The 23,672-nt window shown below is 37.4% G+C and overlaps 1 pseudogene; it reads left to right on the forward strand.

Moving 5' to 3' along the window:
• LOC100482080 overlaps positions 1 to 1,980 on the forward strand; it is a 108,309-nt pseudogene extending 106,329 nt beyond the window's left edge.
• The last annotated feature ends 21,692 nt before the right edge of the window (positions 1,981 to 23,672 follow it).

Genomic DNA, 23,672 nt, shown 5'->3' on the forward strand with positions numbered 1-23,672 from the left:
AAAGAAAAAAACCCACCAACCTACAATTATGTCTCCTGTGAAAGTATCCTTCAAAAGTGAAGGAGAAATAAAGGTTTTCTTAAACAGACAAAAATTGAGGGAATTTGTTGCCAGTAGTCCTGCCTTTCAAGAAATGGTAAAAGTTGGGGCGCCTGGGTGGCTCAGTTGTTAGGCGTCTGCCTTCAGCTCAGGGCATGATCCCAACGTTCTGAGATCGAGCCCCACATCAGGCTCCTCCGCTGGGAGCCTGCTTCTTCCTCTCCCACCCCCCTGCTTGTGCTCCCTCTCTCGATGGCTGTCTCTCTCTCTGTGAAATAAATAAAATCTTAAAAAAAAAAAGAAATATTTTACCATTTCTTCCGTCTTCTGTCTTCAGAGAGACAGAAAATAATATAGATCAGAAACTCAGATCTACATAAACGAAGAGCATCAAAGAAGGAATAAGTGAAGGTAAACAAAAAACTTTCTCTTACTCTGGAGAATTGTTCTAACAGATAACAGTTCATTCAAAATAATAATAACAATAATGTACTTGGTAGATATGTTTATATATATATATCTTCTGTATGTGTGTGTATGTGTGTTTATGTATATATGCTTTTGTATGCTTCTATATTAGTGAGATGAATGACAGCAATGATACAAATGAGGGGAGGAAGGAATTAGGATTATTTTGTTGATAAAGTACCCACTTAAAATGCTCAATTAAAACCACAAAATGCAGAAAATGAGTGGAAGGCAAAAATAAGAACAAAAACAGGGCAACAAGTAGAAAACAGTAATGAAAATGATAGATACTAATCTGATCCAATTATACTAATAATCACTTTGAATGCTAAGTAAAATAAATCATTCCGAGAAAGACAAATACCATATGATTTTACTCACATGTGGAATTTAAGAAACAAAACAAATGAACAAAGAAAAAAGAAAAAGGCATACCAAAAAACAGACTCTTAACTATGGAGAACACACGGATGGTTACCAGAGGGGAGGTGGGTGGGGGATGGGTGAAATAGGTGAAGGGGATTAAGAGCACACTAATCATGATGAGCACTGAGTAATGTACAGAATTGTTGAATCACTATATTGTACATCTGAAACTAATATAACACTGTATGTTAACTATATTGGAATCAAAACTTTTTTAAAAGGCCCAGATGTATACATATGGGTAATTAATTTATGACAGAGGCGACACTACAAATCAGTGGGAAAAGAATGAAGAAATAGCTATCCATATGAAAAAAGACAGATTTTTTTTAAAGATTTATTTATTTATTTATTTGACAGTGAGAGAGAGCCAGCGAGAGAGAGAACACAAGCAGGGGGAGTGGGAGAGGAAGAAGCAGGCTCCCAGCAGAGCAGGGAGCCCGATGCGGGCCTCGATCCCAGTACTCAGGGATCACGCCCTAAGCCTAAGCAGACGTTTAACGACTGAGCCACCCAGGTGCCCCAAGATAGATTTTTATGTATGCAACTTGCCACACAAATAAATTTTGGATGGACTAATATCTAAATATGAAAAATAAATATTATAAAAGCCTATAGAAGACTTTCTTCCAGGCAGAAAATGCTGTATCAGTCAGGGTTTCAATCAGAGAAGCATTAGGATACACACACACACACACACACACACACACAAATATTTGTTACATACATTTGGCTTTGGGTAATTGTGGAAGTTATGTAAATCTGCTATCTTCCCATGTGATGTTGGAGAATTAAGCTGGAAGGGCAGAAGGCAACATAAACGTGAACTGGGAACAGCAAGAACAACCTGGAACTCAAAAGCGTGAGCTGGAGCCAACTCGGAACAGGCTAAAATCTCTTTCATTTCGTGGTGCCTCTGACCTTGTTGGAAAACACGTCCTGCAGGAACCAGGGCTCTTCTTCACAGAGCTAAAACCCACACATCCGGCCAAGGTGTTAGAGAAGCTGAAGAAGGATCCAGGAAAACGTATAGCAATTGCAGCCTGACAGCTGCTTCCTGCCAATGAAGTGATCTATCACTTAATAAATGATAAAAATGTATGGGCTACAAAACTGTTGTTTAACTTCAGCCCTTTAAATCTCACACAAGAATCTCTCTCTTGGCCTACCTAGCCACAGAAACATGCAGAAGGAAATTCTGGGAAGTATAGTTCAGCCTAGCAGAATTGACATATTAGAAAGCCACCACAATTAGGTAAGAATTTCCTATGACCACCAAAGAAGCATGAATCATATGAGAAAAGACAGATCAACATGAAAATTATAAGCTCCATATGTCAACAAATAAACAAAATGAAAAGACAATCCTCATCCTGGTAAAAGAAATTTTAAATCTTTTTAACGATAAAAGTATCCATATTCAGAATATTTTGAAATTTCCTTCAAATCAGTAAGAAAAATGCAAGCAACCCAATAGATAAACAGACAATTCAGAAAAGGAAAATCTATAATGGACAATGTAAGGATGATAAATCTCACTAATAAATCAGAAAATAAAAATTAAATAACAATACCTCCAGATGGGCAAAATGTAATAAATCTGAAAACACCAAGCATTAGTGATGATTGGAGAAAGTATAGTTCTTACAGATTGCTGTTAAAGCACATAATGGTACAAGCAGTGTGAAGAGGTTGTAATTTAATACTATGTAGTACATGTGAAGGTATATATACTAGAGAACACAGCAATTTCACTTCTAGTTTCTAAAAAAGAAACTTGTGCATATATGCAAGAAGACATGAAAAGGGATGTTTATTGTACAACAAAAAAGTGATATCAATCTAATTAATCTCTCAGGGACAAAAAATAAATTGTGTTTATTCATACAATGAAATACTATTGTTAAATTAATTAAGCAAGGAGGACATTAGTCTGAAGTGGCTTTAATACTTTAGCAACATACTAAGCAAACCAAAACCTAAGCCTGAAATGCCTTAAGGTTAAGAAATAAAAAAGGGTAACCAATCACAAATACTCAAATAAAGCAACCACTTACGCTACAGCCAGTCAAAAAATTTCCTTGCTGTGCTTCTGCCTTTTCTCTGTAAAAGTCTTTCCCCTAGCACCTGTTGGTGGAGAGTTCCTAACCACTCTGGCCTGATTCAAATCAATTTTTGCTTTAATAAATTCATAACAATTTTAATGTGCTTCAGTTTATCTTTTAACACTATATAGCAATCAAAATAAATTAGCTGTGGCTAGTGTATCACTATGGATAATTTTTTAAATAATATTAATACAGTTTCAAAAGGGTATACAGAGCAGAATAATATAAAATTCTGGGTATCTATCAATAGCAGATATATGCATAATATCTGCATGTATGCATATATATTCTGGATACATACATATGTAGTGGAAAATATGCATAGAAATGATAAATTCCAACCTCAGAACAGTACTATAATTTCCTTTGGTGCAAGAGAGAAAAGAAAGTGCTAAGGAGAGAACTTTCTGCCTGGTTCCCTCATTAAATGAGTTTAATTTTTAATACGTGTTCATTTTTATATCTATAAGAATCATAACTTTAGGGGCACCTGGGTGGCACAGTCATCAAGCATCTGCCTTCGGCTCAGGGTGTGATCCGGGCGTTCTGGGATCAAGACCCACATGAGGCTCCTCTGCTGGGAACCTGCTTCTTCCTCTCCCACTCCCTCTGCTTGTGCTCCCTCTCTTGCTGGCTGTCTCTCTCTCTGTCAAATAAATAAATAAAATCTTTTTTAAAAAATCATAATTTTATTTTTGTTAATTATCTTTTAGGACATTGTAGAGGGGTATGTCAAAAGAGCAGGAGAAACAATTCCTTTAGGGCAAACTTCCCTTACTGTAATATTTTACTTTATAGGAAGATTTCCTGCCCTGCCATTCCAAGGAATATTCTAGCAGTGTAGAAAGCTCAAGTGTCAAGTTCAAAGACTTTTTTTTTTAAATATATCAACATGAATGAAGGGGAGATATCTGAGCAGCAATCTGGAGAATAATCAAAATTAAAATTCAAAATCTTTTCTCTTGGCCACAGGGGCACTGTCCAGTTGATCCAAATACTAGTTATATAATATTCACAGGCACAACCTAAAAGCATGTTTTCTTTTCAAATTCTGAAATCTTAACAGCATTTGTTTTCTTTTAAGATTTTTGAAACCTTGGCTCATTTCTAGGAGGTTCCTTCCAGATCAGCTTTGGCTGTACAGCTTAGCATCCACTCACAGGATTTGGGGGGCAGGCTGTGTATAGCAGACTTTCCAACTGGGAAGGTTTATGTATGCCATCAAATACCTTCACCCTACACTCCCTACCCAAGCCACCTACTCCCAAGCCACCAGCCCCACCCCCACCACCAAATTCAAGAATCTTGTTTCTATACCAAGGGAATAACAAAGGCATGTGGTGTTTCTTTGGTTTCATACTAGTATGACAGTATGACAAAGAACCCATTCCCATAAACATAGTTAACTAAGTCACAATTTTATTTAACACTGACCTAGCTGCTTAAGAGAGTAAAAGATACCTCAAAATAATTTTTTTTAAAGATTTTATTTATTTATGCGACAGAGATAGAGACAGCCAGCGAGAGAGGGAACACAAGCAGGGGGAGTGGGAGAGGAAGAAGCAGGCTCATAGAGGAGGAGCCTGATATGGGGCTCGATCCCATAACGCCGGGATCACGCCCTGAGCTGAAGGCAGACGCTTAACTGCCGTGCCACCCAGGCGCCCCTCAAAATAATTTTTAAAGAAATAGATAAACGATGCTAGTCCCTGAGTCTCACAAAGTAGGTATCTAATTAAAGTTTTTTTGAGACTCTTCCACACTCCCATCCCAAACCTACTTTGTAGAGTTACTTTTTAACTGCAGAGCTTTCACAGCGAATAGAAAAGAGAAAGGAAGAGAGGATTTGTAAATACACAACCACAAAAGTCTGAGCTCATCCTCAGTGACTCCTGGGCACAGTCTTGGAGAGGGGCCGGGCCAATTAAGGTGATTGTGGAGGTCATAATCACTATGAGCTTGTTGGGAAGTTCTTGTGAATATTTGAATATCAATGCATGTAATATATGCAGAATGAATTTTCAGAAGCCAGACTACATTGTTTACATAGCGCTAGAAATCTCCTCACTGCCTAGCTTGTGTGCATGCAGTTCTGAATTCAGAAACAAAAGGAACAGTTAAGATCATATTTAATGGGGTCCTAAAAGCAAATTTTCAATGTGAAGCAGTCATGATAAGAAAAGTAGCAATTTTGCTCTTGGTAAAAGTAGTATTTTTTGCTTTTAGATTCTCTTTATCTCCCCTTTCAGCTACTCATTCTCAGAGATCATTTGGCTTTTGAAGTTATTTATTGTTCTTTTTAAAACTAAACAAAATTAACCTGGTACCAGGTGCTTTCACATTTTATTCACTTCATGTTTTGGATGAGAAAATTGACCCAGAGAAGGTAAACCACAGGTTGGTCCAAGGTCACAAAGGACAGGGGTAAGGTTTGAATTCACATATCCTGACTTGGTTTTGTCTGTCAGACAATTCCCTAAAGTAATTTTGTTGAAATATCTTCCGTATTCCCCTTTTAGAGGTATTTGTATTTGGAGACTCTTACGCATTGCAGTTTAGTATCTTTCCAGGCCTACACACAGGCAGCTGCATATTGCTCCAAAATACATCTCAAATTACATTATTTCAAGATAAAATCATCTTACCTGAACTACTACAATAGATTTTTAACTAGTCTCCCTGTTTCACTTTTCCCTTCTCTTCATGGTTTTTTTTTCTTTACCTTAAATTGGATTCTGTAATGCTACTGGTAAATTCCTTCATGGATTTTCCATGGCACTGAAAATAAAATTCAAATTTGTGACCAAGATTTACGTGACTTGACTCCTGGCCTACTTCTGTATTACACCCTACTTTGTATTACTCCCACCAGTATTTATACTGCATCATACTGCCCTTCTTTCTACTCAGTAAATCATTAAATCAACTCTGTCTCAGGGCCTTTGCACTAGCTGCTTCAATTTCTTGCCAATTCAAGTTTTAGGTCAAATGTCACCTCAAGGATGTCTTCCTCTCTACCAGAGTTCCTTATTTTAGTTTCTTCATGGTGCTTATTACTATGAAATCTCATCATTTGTTGCTAATTTATTTTTTGTCCTCCCCTTTTAGAAATCTGTCTTCACTGTATCCCTTGCTTATGGGAAATTCAATAAATATTTGTTGAATACATGAATGTGTGAATAAATGAAATTAAGTTGTCAAGGCCCAACTGGTTAACATTGCACAAATCGTCATATCTGTTGGTGGGGGATGGACATCAAGGAAGAGATTTTTATTTTTAACTGGGAGAGTGGCTTGGCAGAACCCTCTGAGAATCTGTTTATGCACAAAATTTTCACAGACAATTCTCTGAATTCTTTCACCCATAACTCCCTACAAGGCCATGGAACCCAAGTTTAGAACTCCTGTTTCAGTGTATGGTTCAAATACATTATCTTGACTTATATGATATGAATAATTTGACTTTTGTTTAATGCTCCCCACCCTCTTCCTTCAAGCTACACTGGATTATTTTTAGTTCTAGGCTCTTACTAGGATTGCACTTGCCTCTAGACTTTGCTTTCTATCTGGAATCATCTCCAAATCCCCAGCCCTCACTTTCATTTAACTTTCACTCATTTTAGACCACTACGTGATGTCATTTTCTCTGGGAAGTCCTCCTGAACACTGTGTAGGAGTTGGGAGCCTTAAAGAGCTCCCACAGTTTATTCTGTACTTCTCTTATTGAAACACTTCCACAAACTACTATGATTGTACGTTTACATTATGCATACCTACAAGTTCAGGGTATATGTCTGTTTTATTCACCATGGTATCAACAGCGCCCAGTATAATACCTCACATGATGAAGAGCCCAATTAATATCAGGGTTAAAATAAACTCATTTTTCTTGACCTCCTATTTATTTCTTATAAATGGTGGTTGTTTCATATCAGAAAATAGATGTTATTAACAATCACATTTTCTAGGACCTTCAAATTAGAGGTTCCAAATTTGCTCACAAATTTTCTTTCTGACGTTAAGGAAAATCCTTTCAGAGACTAATACAGGCTGTGTCAAGGTTTAAATTGTGTCTTTCAAATGTTTTGAAATAAGAAAATAAAAGGTAGTAAAACAACTAGTATGTTTAGTTGCAATAGAACATAAGTTTCTCCACTATCACATTCATATTAATAGCAAATTTTCCTGCCTGTGGGATATCCATTGCCATTTAACAAAAACCTAAGAGGCTGTATAAATTACTCAGTCTGCCTCTAAACTCAACTAGCTTAAAGATTTTTGTGTGAAAGTTGAAATAAAGCGATACTATAGCATGAATGTATACTGGATGAGGCCAATGATCCTAATGAATTAACAGTGTGATCAGAGGGTGGAACTAGCAAGGAATTTAGGGCAATAGTAAATGCTGGTACTAATCTTCTCTACGTGGCTTCCTCTGTGTTTTCATAGCAGCAAAAACACTTTTAAAGGCAAAGGATTTTAATACTCCACTAAGAAAAACTCCTAATAATACTACACTCTTCTAGCCCCATTCATCTCCAGACGGGCGTAAATATACTCCCCTTTTCTCTTTCATATATCCATGGGGACCTCGACCAAATAGTGACTCACAATTCCCAATGCAAAAGTTCTAGTATTATGGAGGGGAACCATCATTTTGGAAAAACATGTGTGATTCCTAAAACAACTCATTTTTTAGTTTATATGAGAACCAGAGATGAAATATGAATATGAGCAAAATAAGCAAAATCACAATTCAGAGATATGGCTTGGAAAAACAAAATAAAAGGATGTGTTTACATAAATTATAAGCACTCCAGGGCTAGGATATTATTCTTTCTCCAGCACTGTCAACCCTTTATATAGCATTGTGTACACTTGTGGCAATATAGAATGAATAATAATAATTAATACAGTATGTTTATCCTGAATCCCACAGACTTTTTCTTATCGGATTCTTGCAGCCTACTTTTTTTTTTAAAGTCAATTCATAATTGACCATATGTATTTCTCAATCCTTGCCTGTTAGGCTTCTTTCTCTCTTATAAACCCACTAGTGATTATTTTAGACAAATATCTGCTATATCATTACTAGCAAGGCATGGACTTCAAAGAGTTCAACTTGGATAGTGTTGAAATGATTGGAATGTTGGCCAAGAGCTTTAACCTCAAAGGGGTGTGATTTCAGTGATTTCTGGTTTCAGAGGGCTCAGAAATAGAGAAAAGAAAATGGAGAATGGGGTAGGGGAGTAAGGAGAAAGAAAGGTTAGAGAAATTAATCATGAAGCCATACCAGTATTATTTAAAATACCAAGAGATCACAATTCAAAGGTATCTATTTTGACCTTAGGCATGTATCTGTTGAAGGAATCAACAAATGAATTTGGAGAGTCCCTAATGAAACAGCTTTCTAGCTGGTTTCCTGACCGAAATCTTTCTCCCCCTTCAATCTATCCCACACACTTCTGCCAGAATAATCTTCCAAAAGTATAGTTCTAGCAATAATCTTTCTTTAATTTTTAAAGAAAATCAAGCTAATCACTGCCTGTACAGTAACTCCTTGGCATGACCCTCAAAGTGCCAAGACGACTTTTCCAGCCTGATCTCCTTCCACTGCCCTCCATACATCCTATGTGCCCACAATATTAATCCTCCCTGAGTTCCCACAAACATCCCCACTCCTCAGTAACCTTTGTTACTGTGCCTTTGTTTCTGTTACTTTATAACACTCTTCATAACTTTGTGAACCTAGAAAATTTAGCACTTAAGATGCAGAATAAACGTCACTACCTCCATATTATCTTTCCTGACTCTCCTCTTATTAAGATAGTTGCTTCCTCCTTATCAACTCTTAGCCCACGTTACAAGCCACTAAGCACATTTGAATGTTATATGTTTTATGTGGTAGTCTCCTTCAATAGGCCAAATTTATGGGCATAGATCATCTTTTTGAGCCCCGAGTAGAGTTGATCTGATTCAGCCCTGGGTCAAGCATAGCGTCTGACACATGGTAAGTACTCAGTAAATATTTGTTTAATAAAAACACTGAAATAAAATACGAAAATTATATTTTCTTATCAGGTAATACAATGAAGTTTCTGGCAATGCAAAGTACTCACTGTCCTTAGCATTTGCCTTTAATCAGAATAGTAAACAAAAAATGTCTGGTAGAAACAATTAGCTTTATAGCAGGTGTTGGCTCAATCCCTCCACAAGCTCTATATAGAGGTTCCATTCTGGGTTTCATTTAGTTTGTGAAGCCCAGAAACGGACTGCCACCCCCACTGCAGCAGTAGGCAGAAACAATACCAAGAGCTAAATCCAGCCGCCTCTAAGTGCACTTAAGTCTCATTCAAAGTCAAGGGAAATTATGCTATGCGGACGTTAGGAGTAGAAGGGGAGGGGAGGTAAGAAAGATGGCTTGCTGCTTCTTGGAAAACGGTCAGGAAAAAAGACCACGAAGGTTCAGTTCCTGAGAAAAGTGTCACCTATTTGCTGTTGCTTTTTCATCTTCATAGGAATTTATTGGATTAGGAAAGACCTTTGCTACTTCACATTATCCCAAGCTCCCAGTTGCCTTTGCATTAGTTAATATCTGAGCTTCCTGGTTAATTGTGGCAGGCGAGCAGCAGGCTGCACAGATGTCAGATGTCATACTCTATCAGATGAAGAGGTTCCTGCCTCAGGCTGTTTATATATGACCTACCAGGATTTCCTGCTGCATGATGAAATAATTAGGGGGCCGCCATGCAGGGAATAATGTTGCAGCTAAGTTGTAACAGCATTACATTAAAAAATGAAAATGAAACATTTGTCCTTATCTGCATCAGAATCTTCCTAAGGTTTGCTGTGAACATGATGTTCCTTATTTTTATAATATTCACATGGGTACTAATTTTAATGTTCACTGGAGAACACAAAGAGTTTAGTAAGGCTTTCTTTAAGGCTTGTACTGCAATTTGAGTCAAGAGTAAACAAGGTTGGGAGGTGTCTTTTTTTGTGTTTTTCTAAATAAAGTTTGTCTTTTGCCTCTTATAACAAACCAATTTTACAGACTTAACAAAGTCTGGATGATCTTTATAAGAAAATAGTAATATTTTCTAAATTGATTAATTCTTAAGTCTTACTGAATTCTAACTTCTGACTTTCTGACCCAGAGAATAAATATACATCCTGTTTATAATGTAATATTTTAAAATATTTTTATCCATAAGAGTATAAGACTATAAGCTCTTATCCACATACGGTTTCCATGAGTCAAGGGAATTATCACATATACAAAGATGATTCAAGATTAAGAACAAAAATTCTAGGCACGCCTGGGTGGCTCGGTCAGTTAAGCATCTGACTCTTGATTTCAGCTCAGGTCATGATCTCAGGGTCATAAGATCAAGCCCCATGTCCTATGTCGGAGGCTGTGCTCAGCAGGGTGTCTGCTTGAGATTCTCTCTCTCGCTCTCCCTTTACCTCTCACCGCACCTCCCCACCCCCACTCTCTTTCTCTAAAATAATAAATAAATAAATCTTTTTTTAAAGAGAAGAAAAATTCTTAGTGGCTTTGATTGTTAAAAGGTTAGCAATGCTCTCCTGAATTCTAGCAACACAGCTAGATACACAGAACCATTCAGACCAAGCTATATTAGCATATTTTTCACTAACATCCTATGTATCCCTCCGCTTTAGTTCTTAACACCTTCCCTAATAAGATTGTTAATTCCTTGAGGGCTGTTTTCTTCACGCATGTTTTTATTTCCTGTTCCTAATACAGTACTTAACACAAGTAAGTACTCAGTAAAATTTTGTTAAACTGAATTATATTGTGTATAGTGAGAAAGAGAACAAGGGATTAAGAAAAAGATAATGATCATGATGAATCCTCACCTGTCCATATTGTTTTTCTGTGTAGGCAGGATATCATCATTCTTCTCCTCAACATTCTCCCTGCTGCAATCCTTCTAAAGAAGTTAATGATTCCGAGCTCCCTCACATCTGAATAGTGGAATTCATACTATCTGCTTATATACAGAAATATAATTACTATCATAAAGTACTAAAGAAAATGAAAATCCATCTGACCATCATTGCTTAAAGATCATATACACCTGAAGGTGGCCCAGGTGGATTCCTGGGGAACCCAGGGCACACAGTTTTAGAGCTGAAGGAAGGTTTCACCTCTAAAAGAAAAGGTTTAAGAAAAACAAGAGACCTCTGTGTGATGTACAAGAACAGCAAATAGTTTTCGTCCCACATGTCAACTCTGATCCATTAATAATAGCTACCATGTAAAGAGGTGGCATCCAGGTTGTGTAAGAAAGTGCAGTCATTGATTAATTGTGTCTGTCTTGGCCTTGGAACAAGTGACAATATAAGTCCTAGCTATCTTTCATAGCAGCACCTCTTCTTATTAACCCAGAAGGTTGTGGTTATTTGGGGGGGAAACTGGGGAACAAAGAGACATTTGAACAAGGATCTTTGAAGCAAAGCAAATGTTCATTTAGGTACCACTATACCCAAGTGTTGCCCTCTTTGTCTTGTTTAATAAACATTTATCAGGCATTTATTTGTCCAGTAATGTTCTCTAACCCCAAGGAATTAATGGCCACCTGTAGGAGGCAGACAAATAAATAGGAAATTTTAATGCTATGTGACTAATAACATAAAAGGCTACAAATAATGTTAAAGGAGTTCAAATTGAAATGGCGAACCCCGGCTGAGGTGAGGGTAAGGAGAGGGATGTCAGGAAATGCTTCCCAGAGGAAGGGATCATCTGAACAAGACTTTAAGGATAAGTAACAATTAACCAGGCCAAAAAAGAAGGAAGAAGGAAGAAAAAGAGGAGGAGGGGTGGGGGGAGGAGGTAGTGGTCATAAAGGAAAGGCATTTGGGGCAGCACATACAATGACATTCAAGTAAATGTCCAATGTTGCACAGCATAGTTCAAGTTCAGGTAGAAGATGATTAGAGAGAAAGCTAGAGAAGTAAAGAACAGTCAGGACTCAAAAGATTTTGTATGTCAAGCCAAAGAGACCGGAGAATTTTGGGCAGGACAGTGGCTTGCATCTCTTTCTTGGACTGTTTCTACTATCCCTTTTTTACATCTCTGTTCCCTCAATATATAAACATACCAATGTCTTTCCTCCTTGAAGAAGAAAGTCGCTCTTGACCCTATATTTCTGTGTCTTTTCCTCTCTTTCCCTCTCTTCCAAACCAAGTAGCCAAGCTCCTGAAAATAAGAATCTATACTTTCAGTCTCCACTTCACATTTACTGCTAAAATCTACTGCAGTATGTCTCTTGTCCACCAGACTTCAGGAGAAGTCTTCAATTAACTCTGTTGTCTCTTCTAATAGACCTGAGCTTTAAGTAGTGACATCTGACATGGCTTATGAGCACTCCACTGAAGCTGTCTTTCTTAGCTTCCAGGACTCTGGACTCTCTTGTTTTCCCCCTTACCTCTCAGACCTCCTTGAGCCTCCATCATGAGCTCTGCTTCCTCTACACAGGTCAGATGTTGATAACCCCCAGAGCTCCAACCTCTTCCCTCTCTCAGTACAGACTGCTCTTTACTGAATTCCTTTCCATTCTTTAAGATCCAAAACGCCATCTCCTCTGTAAAGCCTATTCCTGAAGTTTTGTCTACAACATTTATCACGTTTTGTACATATTGTATATCAACCCCTCCCAGTAAACAGGAAGACTTTTGAGGGCAAAGGCCATACGTTATTCAGTTTATATCTATAGTGCCTGACACTTGATATGTCTACAATCTTTCCTTTTTGCAGGAAGGAAAGGAGAGTTAGTCAGTGGTAACTTTTGCATAGAATTTTCATCTCTTAGACCTCTAAAGGGTAGTAACCCCTCATGCTACAAATGAGGAAAATGAGATTCAGAATGGCCAAGTAGTTGACCTAAAATCGCAGAGCTCATCAAGGACAGAATTTCAAAATTCTAGTTTCTAGCTCTTTCGTGGCTTGTCTGCTCCATTTTTTAAAGATATTTATTTATTTATTTATTTATTTATTTATTTATTTAATTTATGGGGGGGAGGCAGAGGGAGAGGGAGAACCCCAAGCAGACTCCCTGCCTAATGCGGAGTTCGATCTCAAGACCCTGAGGTCGTGACTTGAGCCCAAATCAAGAGTCGGTTACTTAACCGACTGAGCCACCCAGGCACCCCTTGTCTGCTCCATTTTAAGTAAAACACACAAATGAACAGTTTGAGAATTAGGAAAGAGTATGAACGTGACCGTTCTGAATTTATGAATGACAGAATCACAGAGGAAATGAGAACAATTACTTTGTGTAGACTCTGGTGGCTTTTGTTTCTCAGGAGTGTTAAAGCTGAGTAATATTCTACCCTGATACAAGTTTCTATAAGGAACATTCCCAGGAGCTGCAGAAGCCTCTGCGAAATGTGTTTAAAGCAGTCAGGAGATCCTTGGAAATGCAAATTGCCCTCTTGAAATAAGAAGGCACCTATCCTTTAGCCCTGATTGCCTCTGCAGGCCTCCAGGCTAGGGGAAAAAAATCCTTGAAGGAGGAGGCAGTCTAAGTTAACTGCACACATAGAGGAAAAATAAAAATGAAGCCAAACTCCAACAGGGCTTCCATTTATCATCTGCTAAGCAAGCAGGGATTATAGAGCAAAAACCATTTATGGTTCTGAATTCTTTATAACTTCACTCTCTGTGTTCCTTTTTGGTTTCTCCTATTTTCTCATAGACGTTGATAAATCTGAAATCTTTAATGTGTCCTGTAAGCCCTACCCATCAATGTAAGCCCATCAATGAATGCATAGATGAGAACAATTAGAGATTTCCTTTAGTAATATAAAATACTTTATACCAAGAGAATATACTTACAGCAATGGGGGAAATAACAGCTTTCACTTTTTTCCTTCATTTAGACATGTCCTTGTTTAGATTTTTTGTTCCTAACTTGCTTCTGCAAGTTCTGTTCTTTTGCTTTGAAGGGAAATATACTGATTTTTAAATTTTATTCCTAACTTAATTTCTTTTTGTAGGAAAAGGCTTAGTCACAAAAAAAAAAAAAAAAAAGAAAAGAAAAGAAAAGAAAAAAAAAGAAAGAAAGCATTAAAACTTTCAAAGTCTGAGTTTAAAACATAATGAATCTTTCAGGAGAAAATAAACAAGGTGCCATTTTTTAAAAAATAATCTTCATCTAACCTGTTTTCCAGCTGAGAAATAAAAGACGTGGTATTTAAATTTGGAACTTTCTTCATCTCTTTATCCCATCTCCTTTTCATCTTTATAAACAGAAGAAAGTCTATAATTACTATACTAACAAAGAATACAGCTGAACTGTATACAGGTTAAACCATTCTAAATAAAGTCGAGAATAATAAATAATAGAATAGTCAAAGGAGCTAGCATAATAAACACATGAAGAGTAACACCACATCCTACAATGTAAGATGTCTCCCATTTCTATGTATTTTAAACTTCCAGAGTGGAAAGTGACCTTAAAAAGCATAAGCTAACAGTCTATTCTCATAGAAACTAGAGAGATCATAAAGTTCAGCTTCTTAGCTAACTTTAAAATTCCCATTAATAGTAGTAATGACAATAATTGGTGATGGAGGAGAAGGTGGTTGTGGTAGTATCAACAATTACCATTCATCAAATATTTACATGGTGTCAGGCACCAGGCTGAGTGCCATACCCACATTATCTCATTTAATCTGTATAACAATCCAGTCGAATGGTTATCATCTCCACTTTACATGGGAATATACAGGGACATTTCTGATTAGCCGTGAGCTAGCTTCTGCTGGAATATTTTTAGTGTTAGGAAGTTTATTACCCAATAAGACAGCCCTTTCTATTTTAAAACAGTTGTGGTTGAAAACTTTTCCTCATATAGAGCCCAAATTGTCTTCATGAAACCTCCAGTCATTCATCTTAGTTCTATCTTATAGAAATAAATGAGTTCAATAGTTATTCCAACTGACAACTCTTCAGATCTTTAAAAACTGCCATCATGAGGTCATTTCGGCTACTAACCTGTTTGGTGCCCCTGCAGCTAAACCTATCCCCAGAGCTACTCTAACCAACTGAGTCCTCACTTGAAAGCTCAGTTTTGAGCCAAATTATGAGACAAAACTAGCTAACAAGCAGAGGTGAGGTAAAGAGAATGCCACAGCCCTTCCCCTTTATCGCAGCCAGTTAACCCTAACACTGCCCTTTCTCCAGTTTACCGCTCTGGGGCCTAGGACAAATCCGCTGCCTTAATTTCATTCTACTCTGAATCCTGGAGTGATTTCTAATAAGAAATATAAGGCATTAGTCAACTCTACAGGGCAAATAATTTGAGGTATCACTCGTAAACTCTTTAAATAGTTTCTTGCAGGTGACGCTCACTGTATTTTGAAAGAACTGGAGGGGTTACCATTCTAAGCATTTTTCATATACTAACTCATTTAATCCTAGCAACCACCCTATGAGACAAATACTATTATTATCATCACCTTCATTGTGAGGAAACTGAGGCACAGAGAGACGTTAGCTACCTTACCCAAAGCCTTATGGTCCTGTGGGTGTTGGAACACAAATCCAGAGAATCAGATTTTAGTACTTTTAATCACTATGTTATGCTGTCTTGCAGTAGAGGCTAAACTCTTCCCAGGCTGGGATCTGGGAATTGTTTCCTGTAGTTTCCCAGGTTTCCTGTGTTTTAGCAATTTTCCAGAAAAAAGAGAAAGAGCAGCAAAGTGCTTTTCCTGGGCCTTACCACTTCCTCTTTTGTGAACTAATGCGTCTTTCTGTTTATAAGGGTGGCGCTGAGTGAGCTGGGAGCAAGGACACTGACTCAGCATTCAGGAATCAGGAATGCAGGCCGACCAACAAAAGACTCGGCAGGAACCAGGCCTTCATGAGAAGGAGAAGAGGAGGGATGCCACAGCTTCCTGTGGTACTAGAGACATAGTTTATAATATATACTACTGTGGCCACCACGGCCACAAGCAGCTAGGCTCTGAAATGAAAACCCATTGGCCAACTGTATCTGTATTTGGTTCAATCTGTATCTTTTTAGATCTGTCTCCTGTCAGTTGTAACCAGGAGATTAGGTCTGCTTTGCAAACTCATTGTCCTGGATCTGAACATTAAAAAAAAGAGCCAGTTTTGCTTGGAATGATGCCCACTTGAGTTCTATAGCCTTGTTCCAAGCCCAAAACTAGAGGGAGTAGAGTTGTATAAACTGGAGATATTTAACCTTATGGCCTTTCTTATCTCAACTGTGAGGATACGATATAAGAAGATAAACTCTGCCTTTCATATTCAACACAGATATGGAAATTGAAGAAAAGAAAAATGACTCTTTATAGGGATTTGTCTGTTCATTGTAGGCAAAAAAAAGTGAAAAATAAGACTATTTTTAAGGTATCTCTCCTTCTCTTTAAGTATAATTTTGTATCACACTCAAACGTCCCCACAATTATAATAACACAGTATAATAACAATTATCTGTATAGTTAAAACTCAAAGAAAAAACTTTATCTACTTCGATCAACCTAATTATAACCGAATGACTGGTTCAGCTCTCTCAAGAGAAAGTTTATAGTGAGCTATCCCACATACAGGCAATTTTAGCATAAACCTTCTCTCAACTCAACAAAGCAGTGGAGATACTTATTTTAGAATGGAATGAATCTTCCAGATCTTGGCTCTGTTTTTCCTTCTTGGCTCCCTCCTAACTATTTGCAGCCTGTTGTTGGTTACTCTCCCCCCTTCACATCCTTTTCTCCACTCCCACTCAACTCTAGCCCCAAAAATACAAATCTTTCTTATACATCAGTCTCCATTTGGCAAGCTAGATTACAGATTTAGAGTTTTTTTTTCATGACTTGAAAAATCACTTATCAGTTATTTTTCTGTCCCTAGATCCCTATGCTGTGATAGGGAAAATAAGGAAACTTTATTCTTCCATTATCTTTTTAAAGAAAACCATGCCTAATTATCCTACATGTGTATGTATGTACACACACACACGGCACACCCTAAATCCCACAATCTGCTCAAGTTTCAAATGGACAATAATTTATTTCTTGAACAATACAAATATATCTTCACTTTAAGAAGAGATATAGACAATTTAACCACATGTATCTTTGCTGCTGGTGAAAAGAAGACAAAGTATATTGAGAATTCAAGAACTTTCTCCATTTTTGTTATGTGATAATTCTTAGTCCCAAAACAGTGACTTTTTCTCCATACACATCTGTGTCCTAGCTCTGGCTACATATGTTCTTATATTTTTTTCATTCAATATATCATCTTCCCAAATAGTTTCTCATAACTTATTAGCACCTCTCCACAAATTTTAGCAGCCCACAGCCCACAAAATATTCCTAACCATCACAGTAGTTGGTTTTTTACCCAGTGTATACAAGGCTTACTCGTCAGCATTTCACCTTCTGGGAAACAGAAAATAGAACCATTTCTCTGACCTGTAGGATAGAATTACATTTATGAAAACCTGTCAAGATAAATCCACCAGCTTTATGGGAAAAGGCACTTAGTAGTGGACAGTATCAATGTTCACCTTCCCAGCTTCTCCATTCTCTGGTATACGCAACTTTATTTGGAAATGGAGCTTGCTCTATTCAAAAATCCAGAAAAAGTTTCTGTCCCTTTTTCACAGTAGAGAGATGTGCAGAAGGTCCTAACTGAGAAAACCATCATTATGGCTACAAAATAATCTTGAGACAAAGTAGGGCATCTGCCTATAGCTGTACAACTGTGCACAATTGTGCCCAGCTAACGGAGAAGTGGGGCTCAAATCCAGCTTTATTCAGCTGGACAAACCCTGTGTCCCCAGACTGTGACAGCTGAAAGGAGGCACTTTTTACTAATTTCTGCAAAGGTACTCTAGAGAAAAGACTCTATCTGCCTCATCTACGGCCATATCTTCAGCATTTAAAATAATAAAAGCAACTTAATAACTATCTGAGGAATGAAGGGAGGGAAAGGAAAGAATTGTCTATGTGAAGTGCCAGTAAGTGCAAAACTCAAGCAACGAATCTGAAATAAGTGCTCCTTTCTTTGGCTCTAGAAGGAAAGTCAAACAGAAAAGAAAAATGAACATCATACATCACTGTTATGTTCTTATTCACAGATCCAAAAAATCATGACAAACATAAATTGTATTGAGGTAAATTAAATTACAACCTAGTTTTTATCATCCTGACACATTTGCTAATCTAGCCAAATTTTTTTTATGCCAAGAGTATATAAGCTCTTCATTATTTAAAAAAATTGAGAACATACAACCTTACAAGCCTATAATGCATTTCATCAAAGGCACAACTGTACACTTTCCACCTGTAACCCAATACTGAAAGAAGTACCAAGACTTTTAAGTTGGGGAGGAAAATAAAACTTCTGCAAACCTATACCTACTGTATTAGTTTCCTGTGACTTTTGCAACACATTTTGCAAACTTAGTGGCTGAAACAACAGAAATTTATTCTCTCGTAGTTCTGGAGGTCAGAAGTCCAAAATCCAGGTGTCAGAAGGCTGAACTGTCTCCGCAGGCTCTGGGGAGAAACCACTCCTCGCCTCTTGCAGCTTCTGGTGGCTGCTGGCATTCTTCAATTTGCGGCTGCATCTCTCTCTCTGCTCTGCCTTCGCATTGCCTGTCCTCAGTGCGTGTCTTTTCCCTCTCTGTTTAATTCCCTTCTGCCTCTTATAAGGACATGTGATTGCATTCAGGCTCCACCCCATAATTCAGGATAAGCACTTCCTGTCAAGATAATTAATTTAATCACATCTTTCACCAAATAAGATAATATTCAAGAGTCTGAGGATTATGAAGTGAATATATCTTTGAATATATCTTTGGTGAATATATCTTTTTCTGTCTACCACACCAAATGTTATATTTTACTGTGATTATATTATCTGAGTAAATATTTACATTCATCTTAGTTTTCATGGTACTGGAAATAAATTACGATAGTTTTAGGGACTCTTGAAATAGCAAGGATTCCTTATTTAAGATATCAGAATTTCTCATTCAAAACCTGAGAGTCCAAATTCAATTACAATGCTTAAAGAATGTTTCACTTACGTACCGTGAATCTCCTCTACACATTCTGAACTAAGACAACTTTGTACAATTCTGAAATATTTTCTTTATAGATGCTATCATAAATTGCTTTGTTACAGTTATTGTTGAGCCAATGACTCCAAAATACTAGGCAAATACACAATTTGACAAGCCAGCCCTTGCTTTGTCAAATTCAGCTCACATCTCAGAAAATTTTTATGAGCTGAATCAACTAGTACTTTTTGCTATTGCTAAAACTGTGTGTTCAAATTAAAATTTTATCAAATAATGGTGATGGTAATAACTATCTACTCACTGTATTGACAACTATAGTATAATGCTTTCCAATGTTTAGAATAAAGTTAAATGAGAGATTAGGGAGGTGTTAGCTGTCCACAGATATTTTGAAAGGGCTTATCATGGAGCGCCTGGGTGGCTCAGTCACTTAAGCACCAACTCTTGGTTTGGGCTCTGGTCATGATCTCAGGGTCCTGGAATCCAGCCCCACACGGGCTCCATACGCAGCACAGGGTCTGCTTGAGATTCTCTCTCTCCCTTTCCCTCTGCCCTACCCCCTGACTCATGCTCACTCTAAATAAAAAAATAAATCTTTTTTAAAAAATAAAAAAATGAAAGGGCTAATCACATCTGTATCTTTACACCTGAAAAGGTGATTGCTTGGTATTGTTTTCAGTGCACTAAAAGTTGAATAGGCTAGCTAAACTCAGAGGCTGATTCATGAAGCAACCCATTAATTTACAACGAGGAATATGTTTTTTCCAGTGACCATGGACACAGGTCTGTCTCTTATTCAGAGAAATTGATCTTGCAGGTCAAAATACCTGAAAGACTGACTTATTAACCAGAAGGTAGCTCTGTAAGCCAGGAATCTGAGCAAATTGAGTTTGGAAGGATATTATATCGAAACTATGGGCAACTTCAAACACACAGTAACAGTTTTTACAGATGGCTAATCTCTTGACAATTCTTACTTGCCTTACATTTAGAAAGTAGTCTTATTTTCAAGTTATAGGGAATCCTCACTTTGCTCCAATATACTGATGACACCTGAATTAGTTGGGCTGCAATCCAATAATGGAGTTGGGACTTTCTTATGCAAGTGTCTGGCAGCATTAACAATACTTCCTCAATGACCAGAACAAGTAAGTAGATTCCACTGAAGGTTAATATCAAAGATAAAATCACCTCCCACAATAAATAGCTTCAATGTAAAGTAAATCTTTTATCTTTAACATTCATTCTGTCAGTTACTACAAGCTTAATAAAATGAGGCTAAACCTACCTATACAATAAACAGTGTTAATAAATTCCAGAAAGTACGCAGATGACGGAGTAAGAAGTCCTCATTCTGAACCAGACCTAAATCTAATGATTCCCATATGGAAAAAAGAGGTGTTGTTTTGTTTTGTTTGCAAAAAAGAATTATAAAATTCTATGGTTGACTTTTATAAGAATAAGAATAAAGAGGGTATCCTTGTCATGTGGTCTTTTTTTTCAGTTCATAGGATTGTTTTTGCTCCACTTTCCTTTCCCACTGGACACAACATACTTTTCCTTTTCATGATTTAAAAAAATGCCTAAGGCATTAGAGTAGCGCTTGTTCAATGAAAGATACACATTGTCAAATGGCATAGGGATGGTTCACTAATTTGTTCACAAATTTTTTTTTCAAATTTTTGTTTAAATTCTAGTCAGTTAACATATAGGGTAATATTGGTTTCAGGAGTAGAATTTAGTGATTCATCACTTACATACAACACCCAGTGCTCATCAGAACAAGTGTCCATCTAGCCCACCCCCCCCACCCACCTCTTACAGTTTGCTTCCCTTTTTTTCCCCCTTCCTCTCTGTTCATCTGCTTTCATAAAATATTCGAAGTTTTGGGATACATTTTTAAAAATAAAAAGTATTGGGGGTGCCTGGGTGGCTCAGTGGGTTAAGCGCTGACTCTTGGTTTCAGCTCAGGTCATGGTCTCAGGGTCATGGGACTGTGCCCCACATAGGGCTTGGTGCTCAGTGCAGAGTCTGCCTGAGATTCTTTCCCCTCCCTCCTCCTCCCCCTCTGCTCCTCGTGAGCTCTCCCTCTCTCTAAAAATAAATAAATAAAATCTTTAAAAATAAATAAATAAATAAAATAAAAGTATTATTTTCCACTGGTAATGTAAACTTGCAATTTTAAGAAAGGCACAAATCCAGGATCTAGCAAAAAAGACATATATGCTGAATTGAGCCATATTCATTCATTCATTCATTCATTATTCATTCAACAAATATTATGTGCTATGCAATTTCCCAGGTGCTAGGGATATAATGTGAGTAAAAATATATAAAAATATATAGCCCCTGCCTTCATGAAGTTTATAGTCTAGTTAAGGATTAAATTCAAATTCTATCAGCTTGAGGTTTATCTGTATTTCCAAGTCATCAGACATCTTAACTACAACCTCATGACAGAGCAGGAGCCAGAACCACCAAGCTAAGCTGCTTCTGAATTCTTGTCTGGGAGTAATCATGGGGGATAATAAATGTTTATTGTTATTTATGTTCTGGGGTGATTTGCTTCATAGCAATAGATAGCTAATACACAACATAATCCATATCCCACATATATTTGTGCCATCATTAATACACAGAGGAACATACATGGCTCACTTTGTAAAGTTCATTTTATGATATTTTAAGTTTTTATTAAATTATCTTTTTGTTTTTATAAAATCCAAATTTTGAAAATTAATTGTGTGAGGAAATAATTCAAGATGACTAAAATCGACATAATATGATCAAGAAACAATACTAGAAGAATTTCACATCAGAAATGAAGCATAAATGGGTGGCTCGGTCAGTTAAGCATCTGACTCTTGATTTTGGCTCAGGTCGTGATCTCAAGGTTGTGAGATCAAGCCCCACTTCAGACTGTGTGCTGGGCATGGGGCCTGCTTGGGATTCTCTCTCTTCCTCTGCCCCTCCACACCCTGCCCCAATCTCTCTCTCTCCCTCTCTAAAAAGAAAGGAAGAAGGAAGAAGGAGGAAGGAAGGAAGGAAGGAAGGAAGGAAGGAAGGAAGGAAGGAAGGAAGGAAGAAGGAAGGAAGAAGGAAGGAAAGAAGGAAGGAAGAAGGGCGGAAGGGAGGGAGGGAGGGAGGGAGGAGGGAAGGGGGGAGAGAAGGGGATGACTCGGTAGCTCACTTGCACTAAGCATAGGAGTTTATACTTTTTTTAAATTATGAAATGTTAGGAATTAAAAAGCTTAGAATAAAGTAATCATTAGAAATAGAACAATGGTGGGGGCGCCTGGGTGGCACAGCGGTTAAGCGTCTGCCTTCGGCTCAGGGCGTGATCCCGGCATTATGGGATCGAGCCCCACATCAGGCTCCTCTGCTATGAGCCTGCTTCTTCTTCTCCCACTCCCCCTGCTTGTGTTCCCTCTCTCACTAGCTGTCTCTATCTCTGTCAAACAAATAAATTAAAAATCTTAAAAAAAAAAAAAAAGAAATATAACAATGGTGGCCACCATTTATTGAACTCCTGCATATATCATTTATCACTCTAGGCACTATAACTACATTATCTATGAATTTAGTGAGGAAGATATTACTATAACCCTTGTCCCCTTTATATATAAAGAAACTGTTTAAGTGACTTTCCCAAAGTCATCCAGGTTGTTAGTGGTACAGCTGGGATTCCAGCTTAATCAGGGCTCTTTCCGCTTATGCTATTTAATACCTTCTTAATTTAAATAAACAACTCTCTCAAAAAGCAACCTATTTGACATAAACTACTATTTTAGACATATAAATCAATCTGACATTCTAAATTATTCTATTGGCTTCTCGGCCATATGTAAATTGTCTTCATCATCCTGAGTTTTCTACATTTCAGATAGATAATGACATAAACAACTTAGCTAAGTTCTTCTACCTGCTATTTCTTTTTTTTTTTTTTTTTTTTTTTAAAAATTTTTTTTTTTTTTTNAGAGATAGAGACAGCCAGAGAGAGAGGGAACACAAGCAGGGGGAGTGGGAGAGGAAGAAGCAGGCTCATAGTGGAGGAGCCTGATGTGGGGCTCGATCCCACAACGCCGGGATCACGCCCTGAGCCGAAGGCAGACGCTTAACCGCTGTGCCACCCAGGCGCCCCCTACCTGCTATTTCTTGGTCATCATCAATACTGTTTGTTTTGCAACTGTTCCTATAAGACAAAAAGTATCAACTGAAATTTATGGATTGAATGCATAAATTCTATCTTCAGCTTTTTAGTAAATAGTATCAAATTAGAGTATCCCATAAATATTAGTGATTATTGTAATTACTTCAATTAAAAAATACCAAAAGAACTAATGAGGTTTAGGGAGCTTTTTCAAGTCTAAAGGTTTTCAAACCTTAACTTCAAGCCTGTTACAAATACTTTTGAGTTGCATATTACTGATATCTTTCTATCTCTATATTCAGAATTTTTTTACTAAAGCTATAGGACTCTTAAATATATTCGTCCTCCAAGTACACTTGAAATTCTCAGCCCATGTTTTCTTATTAGATTTAAACTATG

Source organism: Ailuropoda melanoleuca, chromosome 2 (assembly GCF_002007445.2).
Source record: "Ailuropoda melanoleuca isolate Jingjing chromosome 2, ASM200744v2, whole genome shotgun sequence".
Classification (NCBI taxonomy): Eukaryota; Metazoa; Chordata; class Mammalia; order Carnivora; family Ursidae; genus Ailuropoda; species Ailuropoda melanoleuca.